The 12638-nt window shown below is 40.7% G+C and overlaps 1 protein-coding gene across 1 annotated transcript in view; it reads left to right on the top strand.

The window, feature by feature from the left end:
- DGKI (diacylglycerol kinase iota) overlaps window positions 1–12638 on the top strand; it is a 492712-nt gene that overhangs the window by 339415 nt on the left and 140659 nt on the right. The window lies entirely within an intron of this gene.

Here is a 12638-nt window from a genome sequence, read left to right as displayed (position 1 = left end):
TGATTAAAATGAACGTGGAGTTAGAAGAATTACAAATGGAACAAAAAGGCCAAGACTTTTCAGCTTTATAATACAGAAAACTATAATTATTTTATTTTTCTTAATTAATCATTTAGGCTCTACTGCTTTCAGATGACTTATGTCCTGTTATTGGGGCATAAATAAGTCTTTTGGCCAAATGGTGTTTTGTTACCTAGGTGAAGTAAAACAATTACACATTTCCTTGAAGAAAGGTTCTTGGTTTATGAGTATGTTAGAATACTGCCTTTAGTAAAGGCTTGATCTGTTGGGTTGGTCCAAAAGTTCATTTGGGTTTTTCCATGACATCTTACAGAAAAGTCCAAATGAACTTTTTTGGCCAAAAAGCTAGCCCACCGGTACTTTAATGTGATAAGTGAGAGGACAGAATAAACTGGACCAGCAAAAGGACCCCAATTATTTCTCAACAGAAACCTTTTCCCCTCTCTTTTCTTATTTTCTTTTAGTACTGGTAGCTGTTATTTTCATGTTCATCATCATCATACAAGTAATTTGTCTAACACTAAAAGTATCTCAAGGAACTTTTTTCTCCCCAAGTTTACTGTCAAACTTTACAAAAATTATCTGTATTGATGAGTAATTGTGGTAGTCACAGAATTGTTCCATGACCTTTTCAAGTTCTGTTCTAGCAATATGTCTTGAGTCTGTCTGTTCTTATGCCATCAGGAAGAATGATTCCAAGAAAAAAATTTCTTTAGTCGTTGGATCAGAAATTAGAGAAAGGTGGTGAAAAGTTTCTCCCTCGTTGGCTGAATTTGCTGGGTTGCAGAGTCAGATTTTAAGGATTTTTCGATTCTTTCTTCTTGAATTTCTGACAAGGACACACGGGGGAATGGGGACCCATCTGTGTCACAAGTGGGGGGCTTAGCTTTCCACCAGCTGTAACTTGATGGATAGGAGGGTTATGAAGCCATGTTTCTCTCCCGAGCCCAGTGCAGCCCCGCTGAGTGAGTATTCCAGACTTTGGGAAGCCACAGTCAACCTGGGGGAAAAATGAGTCAAAACAGAGCACAGTGAAATACTACCTACTAAGAAAAAAAAAAAAAAATGACTTTGCAAGCATCCTTTCTCTGATATCCAGATTTTAAGAAAATGTATGTCGTGGATGTTTTCTATAGAAGGCCAAAACCATTTAAGGAAGTGTTTCTTAGGCAGTGCCATTTATTGTAAGGCCAATACTTCTTATTTTCTTGATATGAAACAAAACATGGAATCCTCTCCTTACTGAGCCTCTTTCCTAGGGATGCAGAGCTCCTTCCACACAGTTTGCATGATAAGTTTTCAGTAAGAACACATCTTGTAATTCATGCAGTCAACTCTTTCCCAAATTAATTAAAGTTACATTTCTCTATTGCAGTAGATGGTTATGTTTCTTTTCACTCCGTTTTTGCTTTATGCATTTTTGGCCATTGCTTTTTTTTTTTTCCTTATAAACAGTTTTAAATTCTAGTTCTTTTTCTGTAGTTTTTAGGTGAATTAAATGTGAAATATTAAATATAAAATGTTTAAATTATAAATATTATAAATATGCTAGGATTTTTTCTTTTTGGTAAAAAGTTGTTTTGATGTTACACAGACACCCACTCAGATACCTCCACTTGAATCATCAGAGTGCTTAGTTACTAGAGGATGACCAAATATGTTAGGTTTTGAGCCTACTTTCAGTGTCTTTCAGGATATTTGTGAAAGGCTAGAAATGTTTTCTTCTGTGAAATGATACTTTTTGAACTACTCAACTCCCATTCCTTACTCCACACTCTTTTCTTGGGAAGAAAGTCTGCTTTCTCATCAGTTGCAAATAAGAGCAGGATATTAACAACAGTTAGTGATTACAAACCCAAGGGAAGATTTTTGCCATTTAAATAGCAGATACATATAAGGTTTTCTTTGTTTGCTATATCAACATTGAAACCTGAAGTAAAACGAAAAATTCTTCCTATTGGAGCACATGAGATCTGAAGCCATTTAAATGACCTGGGAGTAACATTATCTTAGTATATCTCAATCTCATTGGTTCAAGCCAGTGATTCCTTACTATACTGGAGATAGTGATTATTGGTCCTCTACAATCAGAAGAGCAAAATAATTCTCTATGCTTTCGAAGGCTAGGGTACTCAGAGTAGCTCAGATTAGCATTTTATGATAGAATCTTTAGTCACTTTTAAATACAAGACCTTCATTACATGGAATTATTTCATAAAGTGCAAATGCTTTTGGCTGGGCATGATGAGACGGCTTGAGTTCTTTACTTCCTGTTACAAGCTGTTCTTCATCCCAGCCATTTGAATTATAGAGTTCTACAAAAATATATGTTCCCTCTCTCTCTCTGATTTCCATCCCTCTTTTTTTAAATTAATTAATTAATTTTAATTGGAGGCTAATATTGTAGTGGTTTTTGCCACACATTGACATGAATCAGCCATGAGTGTACATGTGTTCCACATCCTAAACCCCTCTTTATTTTCTGCGGTATTTGTTTTCTTTGCCCTTTCATCGTGATAGTTTTCTCCTCTTCAAATATTCCTATATTTTTAAGCATAAAATAGTATAAAAAGAATATAAGTCAGAACTTAAGTTCTAAAATTCCTAAAAGACTTTTTTCCCCCAAAGGTTGTCATCCCTAGTTGCCAGTTCAGCAAATATCAGGGAAGGAGTTTCCACTTTCATAGTTCTTAACTCTGTAGATGGTGTCTTATCACAAGTAGAAATTCTCCACTGGTATTAACCAGAGGCAGCCAGAGAATCAACTCCATGCATGAGGAGAACGCAGCAATGATGAGAAACGTGAGCACTGCAATTATTTCCTGTTTGTTGGATGTAGTAATGGGAACTGATTTTTCCTTTGAACCAAAGTCTGTTGAGCGGTCCCCATTCTGGACAACGATGCATCATATGCATCACATGTAAACTAGTACAGCCACTATGGAAAACAGTGTGGAGATTCCTTAAAAAACTGGAAATAGAACTGCCATATGACCCAGCAATCCCACTTCTGGGCATACACACTGAGGAAACCAGATCTGAAAGAGACACGTGCACCCCAATGTTCATCGCAGCACTGTATATAATAGCCAGGACATGGAAGCAACCTAGATGCCCATCAGCAGATGAATGGATAAGGAAGCTGTGGTACATATACACCATGGAATATTACTCAGCCGTTAAACAGAATTCATTTGAATCAGTCCTAATGAGATGGATGAAACTGGAGCCCATTATACAGAGTGAAGTAAGCCAGAAAGATAAAGAACATTACAGCATACTAACACATATATATGGAATTTAGAAAGATGGTAACAATAACCCTATATGCAAAACAGAAAAAGAGACACAGAAGTATAGAACAGACTTTTGAACTCTGTGGGAGAAGGTGAGGGTGGGATGTTTCAAAAGAACAGCATGTATACTATCTAGGGTGAAACAGATCGCCAGCCCAGGTGGGATGCATGAGACAAGTGCTCGGGCCTGGTGCACTGGGAAGACCCAGAGGAATCGGGTGGAGAGGGAGGTGGGAGGGGGGATCGGGATGGGGAATACGTGTAAATCTATGGCTGATTCATATCAATGTATGACATATGCATCACATGTGATTTGATGGAATGAATAACATAGTCTGTTAACCGTGAAAAATCTTGCTTCTCATTGCAAAATTAGCAAGTCTAGATGAGAAGCAGTAACTTAGGTGTTGAAAGCCTCATATTTAATACACACTGTGGGAGATGTAAAGTTAGATATAGAGAGAGAGCTGGGCATTCTGTTCTTTTTTTATTGAGATTTACAGTATTATATTCACTTCAGGTGTACAGTGTAGTGATGCAGAATTTTTATAGATTTTTTCCATTTGTAGTTACTATAAATTATTGGCTGTATTCTCTATGCTCTGCAGTATATCCTTTTAGCTTATTTATTTTGTGCAGAGAATAAGGGAAGGTAACAAACCGTCATATCATGACCACATTGACATTCACACTAACTGCTGCGCGTGCAGTGTGATGAGGGCGTGAATGGGTACAAGAGCATAGGTAGTGTAGTCACAGGAAGATAGCAGTCTGGTCTTGGTCTGTGAGGGTTTACGTGGAGAGGTAGAGAGCTCAGCTGGTAAAGAATCTGCCTCCACTGCAGGAGACCCTGGTTCAATTCCTGGGTCGGGAAGTTCCCCTGGAGAAGGGACAGGCTACCCAGTCCAGTATTCATGAGTTTCCCTAGTGGCTCAGCTGGTAAAGAATCCACCTGCAATGTGGGAAACCTGGGTTCGATCCCTGGGTTGGGAAGATCTCCTGGAGAAGGGAAAGGCTACCCACTCCAGTATTCTGGCCCGAAGAATTCCATGGACTGTATAGTCCATGGAGTCACAAAGAGTCGGAAACAACTGAGCAACTTTCACTTTTAGAGAGCTCTGCTGGTAAAGAATCCATCTGCAATGCAGGAGACCTGGGTTCGATCCCTGTATTGGGAAGATCCCCTGGAGGAAGCATGGCAACCCACTCCAGTATTCTTGCCTGGAGAATCCCCACGGACAGAGGAGCCTGGCGGGATATAGTCTATGGGGTTGAAAAGAGCCTGACACAGCACAGAGAAGCCTAGGAGGCTTCCCAGGTGGCGCTAGCAGTAAAGAATCTGCTTGCAAATGCAGGAGGCACAAGAGATGTGGGTTCCATCCCTGGGTCGGGAAAGTCCCCTGGAGTAAGAAGTGGCAACCCACTCCAGTATTCTTGCTTGAAAAATTCCATGGACAGAGGAGTCTGGAGGACTACAGTCCATGGGGTTGTAAAGAGTTGGACACAACTGAATGCACATACACACAAACACACACACACACCGAGAAGCATATGTATTTGGAAGATATTTAGAGGAGGAAGAAGGAGCAGGCAGAAATTTACTTGGGAAACCAGGAGAGTTTTTGCGATTGAAATCCAAGAGCAAAGAGCTTCAAGGAGCAGAGAGTTAACCACAGAGTGAAATGCTGCTGAAGGGAAATTAGGGTGAGAGGTTAGAAGGGAATTTAAAGTGCATGAATTAAGGGAAAGGAGGAAGTGAGGAGACTGTGTGATCTTATGGAGAGGAGAGTTTGAACATTTATGACTTAAAAAATAAATCTGTGTCTCTGGTACCCAGAAGCTGTAACGTTAAGTTTATGTGTAGTGGTTCCACATAAAATCTCAGCATTAGATGACTGAGTCCTAATTAGAGATCCTTGGCATCTGTGGCAATCACTGCCTCAAAAGCAAGTGGGTGGTGAGGAGAATCTGAAATACTGATCAAAGCTGTTGGCCTGTTTCTTTTTCCTTTCAGCAGAAATGATGAAACCACTGTACTGGTCCACATGCTTTGCAATGCCACGGACTAAAACCACTACTAGTTTATTCTCTTCTCTTTAAAATGCCAGGAACCTAATAATGCTAATTTTACTCTATTGCATAATCACTGATTACAATTTCAGAAGCTTAGAAATGTATTAAAGTTTCAGTGGAAGCATGAAAATGTGCATTTGAAGATATCAAGAAAATTTTAAAATGAAGTTTTGTTTCAACCAGTGGCATGAAAGTGCTTTGATCTTTGGTACTTGTAGCCTATTTGTAATGTATTAGCCATGAAGGCAGCACACATTTCTCTGATATGTGTCTAGCTTTCATGCTTAAAGTTTACATATCTTTGCCATTAGTGCCAGTGGCTGATTACCTCAGTGACTTAACATCCAATTCTGACCCAAATAGTATAAGAAAGGTCAATAAACAGAAACATGGAGAGAGAGGTTTATATTCTTTAGGAATAATTGACAAAGGCTTACAGCAGTCTAAACCAGATATTGAATTAGATGACATCTAACATCTCTCCCAACCCCATAATGCTTTAATTTCATTATCTTGTTGGGATCTGGAAGGCTAGCTGTCTCAAATAATTTGCAAGCTATGACATGTTATATGAGCCACCTCACAAATGGATGTCTTAAGGAGCCAAGAACTTAGTCAACTCCTATCAAAAAAGAATTAACAACCTATAAAGGGACTTTCTCCAGAAAAACAAGTCAGACAGCGGGAAGTCATGATTGCTGCTAATGTGATTTTGGTTTATCCTTGGTTCCAAATTCAAAAACCCTTTCAGAATTTATTTCTCAGTCCTGACTTATTGTTCCGTACTTTAGGTGGGAGACAACTGAATTATTAGAGCTCTCTCTGAACTCGGCAGGTTTCAAAAGTCCATTTTAAATCTCTCTTCAGAAGCTTTGACTTGATTCGGTTTTACTGCTCAATGTACAGAGGCCCACTTGGATAAGTTATTATCAGTCATGGTTTGGATATGTTCTCGGATAAACAGGCAAATTCTAGGAAGTGGCTAAAGGCAAGGCCATTGAGTATAATTATATTCAAATAAGGCCCAACTTGATAGACGACAAAAGGATGTTGTAGTGAATGCTTCTGGTTCACCATTATTTAGAGAACAAGCAGTCTTGAAGTGGTTTACGTGCCTTTCTGGTGGGGACATCCTCTTTGTTTGTGTGTTCTTCCCTCTTGGTTTATGTAAACCCCACTAGAAATAAGATGTGAGGGAGTGGGAAAGCATAACCCAGCATGGATTTACCTCCAAATCTAGAGAGCCAATGACAGACGTGGACAGCCAAAGCAGGTTTTGCCTGGGGCTTCTGAAGACATAATTCCGGAGTGAGCATCTCACAGACAGTCTGATTCCAAACTGTGCTTAAGCCTCAGGGCTGTTCAGAGTCCCAGAAGGATTTGACTTTCTTGTGTTTCACTCATTTATTTGTTCAAAATCAGTTTTTGTAAACAACAGACTGACTCTATTTTTGGTGCTGGAGCTGCCACGGGGAGGAAGAAATAGTCTTTCATGTCAAGAATTCACACTGGAAGTTAATATCTTAATCAAAGTCCACTCATCAAACGAGCTGAGCCGATTCAGATGGATTCTGTTAAAGCGAAAGTGAAGTCGCTCAGTCGTGTCCGACTCTTTGCGACCCTATGGACTGTAGCCTACCAGGCTTCTCCGTCCATGGGATTTTCCAGGCAAGAGTACTGGGGTGGGTTGCCTTTTCCTTCTCCAGGATTCTGTTAAAGATTAGTTTAAAAAACATCCTTTGTCCTATCTATGTTATGACTGAATAGAGCCTCACGTTTACTTTCTTGAAAGAAAGTAAATCACCTGCTATTGCTTCCCAGGTGGCACTAGTGGTAAAGAACACGCCTGCCAATGCAGGAGATGCAAGAGACGTGCGTTCAATCCCTGGATCAGGAAGATCCCCTGGAGGCGGGCATGGCAACCCACTCCAGTATTCTTGCCTGGAGAGTCTCATGGACAGAGAAGCCTGGTGGGCTACAGTCCATGGGGTTGCAAAGAGTCGGACATGACTAGTGACTAACACTACCACTACCACAACTGAGTAACTTAGCACGTACACACTGCTACTATTAAACTACTTTGACTTCTCTCTGCTCCTCCTTCCTCTTCTCTTTCATGTCCACATGAACATTGGAGAAATGAACATGAAGAAATGTTGAAACAGGACATTGCAAGGTACAGAATATAGAATCATTTTACAGCTTTAAGGCTGTCCTTTGGAATGTGAATTAGGATTTATATCCTTACTATCTTTTAGTGGAATATCTTGCAAACATTCACAGTTCCCCCTTGCATTCTCATCCAGCAGATAAGCTCGTAACTCTGGTGAACCTTGTCTCCCAACCTGCATCAACAGACTTCCACCCTGCAAAGGTTTGAGATCTACTAATTGCTATTTAGAGTTATGACTCTGGTTTCTTCTATGATATTATTTTTCAGGACTAAATTAAAAAGAAAAAAGGGCCTGTGGAAATTGAAGGAGCATCAATATGCTGTTAATAGTAACAAAACAACAATGAAACAATATGTTGAACACTTATTTACCAGGAAAGTGCTAACTGTCTAAACACAGCTCCTCATTCAGTGCCCATTTTTAGATCAGAAAATGGTTTAGAGAAGGTAACCTCACAGCTCTCAATGTCAGATATGTACTAATTGCCAGAGTTCAGATTGGAGCTAAGATTTTTCTGACTCTATGCCCTCCTTTATGCACTGTGCTTTATTGTCTTAATATTAGGAGGTAAAACTCTCAGGTGATTCCTGTTCCAAATGAGAAGACGAGATTATATGATGTCAGTTGTCTGGAAGTGGGAACAGAAGCACCCAGCTCATCCCTTCCGTCCATGATGGGTGTCTGTACATAGGAGGTTGGGATGAGAGGAGTCTGTTACCAGCCTGAGAGACAGGGTGTCGTAAGGAAATTGACTGAGAGGATGAAGAAGCTTGGAGACACAAGGGAGGATTTTAACCCTAACAGACTGAAAGTTTTTGAAGAGTCCGTTTAAAAAATCTATTGACAGGAACTGCAGGAAAGCAGATAGCGATGAGAATGAGATGTAAGTTATGTTCAGGGAGCTGCCTCCATGGCAGTCCACCTCTCCCCACCCCTCTCCCCAGCATCTCAAGGTATTGGATGTGCGCTAGTGGAGGGGGAAGGTGCGGTCTGGAGTTCTTGGAGGCCCCTATTGGTGACTTTAGCAAGAGGCGCTCTCATTATGATTGTTGAGAAAGTCATAATGAGGATATTTGTGACTTAAGTTCAGAGCATCAACTTCCAGTCTACACAAGGAGCTCATTCTTGAAGTTTCAGAGAAAATCAGCGAGAAGGCAATAGCCTGAGGCCATTGTCCCCATTTTAAAGGATGTTCAATGATTGCTCAGTCCTTTGCAGGGACCTTGAGGGGTTCTTTGGAAGTCATGTTTGGAACCCCTGATACAGAGCTTACATTCGTCCTGGAGGAACTTCAAGCAGGTGTTGGCACAGAGGCAAATCTATTTTTACCGGGTTGTTGGTCTCTTCTATGCTCTACCTACTTTCTTGGCAAACTTTAATTTTAAGAAAATTAATGGCAATGCTATTCCCCAGAGTCCGAGGAACAGCTTTGTCATCTTCCACCTCCGGTCAGCCGTTAATGAGACACGATATATTTTGACGTCAAAGGACATATTTGAACTACTTGACTTTCATTTCATCTCTGTGCACTTTTCTCCCCCTGTGTTCTAGTCATTTGTTTTCATGTTATCACTTGGCCTGTAAAATACCAAGTGCGAGAAGATCCGGGACAGTCATGACACCAGCCCGGCTAGACGGTTTGCCCCCGAGGAAGCCCGGCAGCATGTTAGAAGTGTCTGGGGAGGTCCCGTGTGTGCCCTGGTCTCCTTTACTGTGATTGTCAGCAGCAGGTGCTCGTGTTTATTAGGCAGAACCTCACCTGAAAGAACAAGCTTCAGAATCACCATTAGACCAATAATAGCTTATAGAATGCACTTATAATGTGCCAGACATTTTTCTAAGCGCATCACCTGTATTGATCCACTGATTCTCATAACACCCCTGTGAGGTGAATACTATTGTTATCCCCACCTTTCCCAATTGACCAGTAACTGGAACTTGACTTCTGAGCCAGTCAACCTAAGTTGGGGTCTGAGCTCTTAACCACTTGGTTGAGCTGTCTCCCATCTCAACTCGGTTGAAAAAACGTTATATTAGTTTTCACTGTATAACACAGTAATCAGCTGTACATGTATGTATGTATGTGTGTATGTATATATATATATTTATGTGTGTGTGTATATATCCCCTCTTTTTTAATGTCTTTCCCATGTAGGTCACTATAGAGTGTTAGATAGAGTTCCCTGTGGTATACAGTATGTTCTCATTGGTACCCTATTTTATACACAGTATCAATACAGTATATATGTCAATTCCAATCTCTCAATTTCACCCACCCACCCTCTTTCCCACTTGGTATCCATGCATTTATTCTCTACATCTGTCTCTCTATTTCTGCTTTGTAAATAAGATCATCTATACCAATTTTTTCAGATTCTACATACATGTATTAATATAGAATATTTGTTTTTCTCTGATTTCACTCTGTGTGATAGTTTCTAGGTCTTTACAAATTACCCCATTTTGTTCCTTTTTATGGCTGAGTGATGTCGTATATATCTACCACACCCCCTTTATCCATTCCTCTGTTGATGAACTTTTGACCTGATCTGGGGCACCATTTGATAGCAGCCCAGACTCCAGGAACCCTAGTCAGAGGCTGGAGTTAAGCCAGGTACCCCAGTTAAGAGGCTTCCACTGTTGGAAAGGTGGGAGGTGTTGTGGGTGCTGAGAGAAGATGGGAGATGATAGGAGGAGAGTGAACGTGTAGGAAATGAGAAAAACAGCATGTCCAGTGGTGAGTGGGGGTCTCCGTTCTGGAGATGAAGTGAGATAATATTTGAAAATTCGTTTGGGATCTGGAAAGTTCTATAAGATTGGTGGGACAGTAATGTGTGGTGAGAATCAGTGGATTTGGTTCAGAATCTGGGAGGCAGAAGTGTGTGGGCAGAGAGCAGACGCTGGTGGGTTCTTTGAAAGGTGGTTCACACTGGTTAGCCCATGGGGAGCCCTCTGGAGGAGGGCTGTGGGACTGCTCCACAGTTCCTCTCTGGAACCCATTTCCCCCTCTGCAGCTGTTGGGGTGGCCCAGCTCTTGACTCGACATCTCAGACCACTGGAGAGGACTGGAGCTCACTGCCACTAGAGCCCCCCAAAGCACTGTCTCAAAAAACGTTTTGATGGAACTCTTCAACCTCTGCCCTCTCTCTTCTCCTGTTACAGAGTATGTTGAGCCGCCATATACTGTGCTTCCATCATCCCTCTTATCTGCTGAATACTTGCTAACTATAATCTTTGCAGTTCATTAAGGTGAACTTGACATTAAAAAGATCAAGCCCCTCTTAGGACTTCCCTGATGGTCCAGTGGTTAGGACTCAACGTTTCCACTGCAGGGGCATGGGTTTGATCCCTGGTCGAGGAACTAAGATCTTACATGCTATGTCATGAAGCAAAAAAAAAAAAAGATCAGGCCCCTCTTAATTTCAAAATGAGCATTTGGTGGGAACATTGTATGATTACTCTGTTGATTCTTTTCTATCTACTTAACACTAACACCTAACATTGATATAATCCTTCCTTTTACTCATGCCTTGAACTACCATCTGTTTACATATTAATGTACTTTAAAAATAATTACATTAATATTATTTTTCTAAAAATGATAATACTGAGTAAAAACTAATCCCCAAATCCCACCAGGTAGAGGTAACCATCTCAGACAGCCTATTGAACCTTTTATTCAAATCCTTCTCTATAAAACCCTGAATTCAATAGTTCACATGGAAGAGATCATGTTATATGTAAGTTTCCATGACTTTTTTTTCACTTAACAATATGTTGTAGTCAGACTTGCTTCTAAATGGAGATGCTCGTTTGTATTATTTGTCCTGCATTCTCCTGTTTGTACCAGTTTAGCTAACCACCCCACTGTCGATTATTCATTAACAAGAATCTGAGCACCACGTAGGGATCATCTGACTCTGCTAATCCAGGCTCTAGGGCTTTGCTGTCAATCTTTGGGATCCTTGGCATCATATAATAGAAGGAGCATGCAAGGGAAGAGTAAAGAGTCCAAGACTCTGCTCCCAGCTCTGTCACTCAGTAGCTCTGTGACCTTAAACTCACTTCATGTTTCTGAACCTCATGCCCTCTCTGTAAATGGTGGCATGGGGATGCGTGATACAAACGGTCTGTTCTGCATATTCACAAATGTGCTTCAAACCATGTCTGCCATCCCAACTTAAATATTCATGTCAGTTTTATTCATTAGTACTCATTAAGTTGGAATCTGTATGGAGGGAGTTATTATACTTTGCCCTAGAAGGAATTTTGAGACAAGAGAATGAAATTATTTCTCTTTCTTTCAGAGTTGCAGTGAAATTGTGTATGCGTGGGTGCATGCTTGTATGTATGCGGTGTGTGTGTGAGGCAGTGGTGGAAGTATCCTGACAATGTTTTAAAAGTATCACTCTCTCCTTCCATCCAGCTTTTTCCTCTTTCTTCCCTCTCCTTCCCCTTCCTCCTCTCTTCTTTCTTCCTTTTTTCTTTCTGTCTATATTTTCCTTCCTTTCTTCTTCCTGTCTGTCCTTTCCTGAAGTGAATTGAAGACTAATGCTCTTCTTCATGCTTTAGTCAGTGGAAACTTTCATCCCATAATACAAGATAGCAGAAGCCATAAAGACAAGTGGGATTGTGTCATCCTAATTTATTGAAGAAATGTACTATTCCATAGTGGTGATGATGTAGATCAAATTATTTCACTCAACTGATGCCCATAATAAACCAGTTTGAAAATCTGAGTTAATAACACCCAAGGAATGCAGGTAAAAACATTCTGAGGGTAAACAGGATGCTTTAGAACGTTTGGTATGACCCCCTTTTAATTGTTCACTATCTATCCTGAGCCAGTGTGGGTTGAATTCTTTTAAAATGAATGAAATACTTTAGTCTCTTCCTGAAGAATGCATTTGGTACATATTTTAACACTTTCTCTCCATCTGGGGGTGCTCGGTGGCATCATCGCGGGCAACACTAATTTGCAGTTTGCTTTGAGAAGTGTGCTTGGGGAGTTTGAGGTGTACAGAGCCGTTTCTTCTTCAGTCCTGCGCTTTCTGGCTTCTTGGTCAGCTTTTCA

Source organism: Dama dama, chromosome 18 (genome assembly GCF_033118175.1).
Source record: "Dama dama isolate Ldn47 chromosome 18, ASM3311817v1, whole genome shotgun sequence".
Classification (NCBI taxonomy): Eukaryota; Metazoa; Chordata; class Mammalia; order Artiodactyla; family Cervidae; genus Dama; species Dama dama.
Note: the sequence above shows the minus strand (reverse complement) of the source record. Positions and strands in the feature narration are given on the sequence as shown.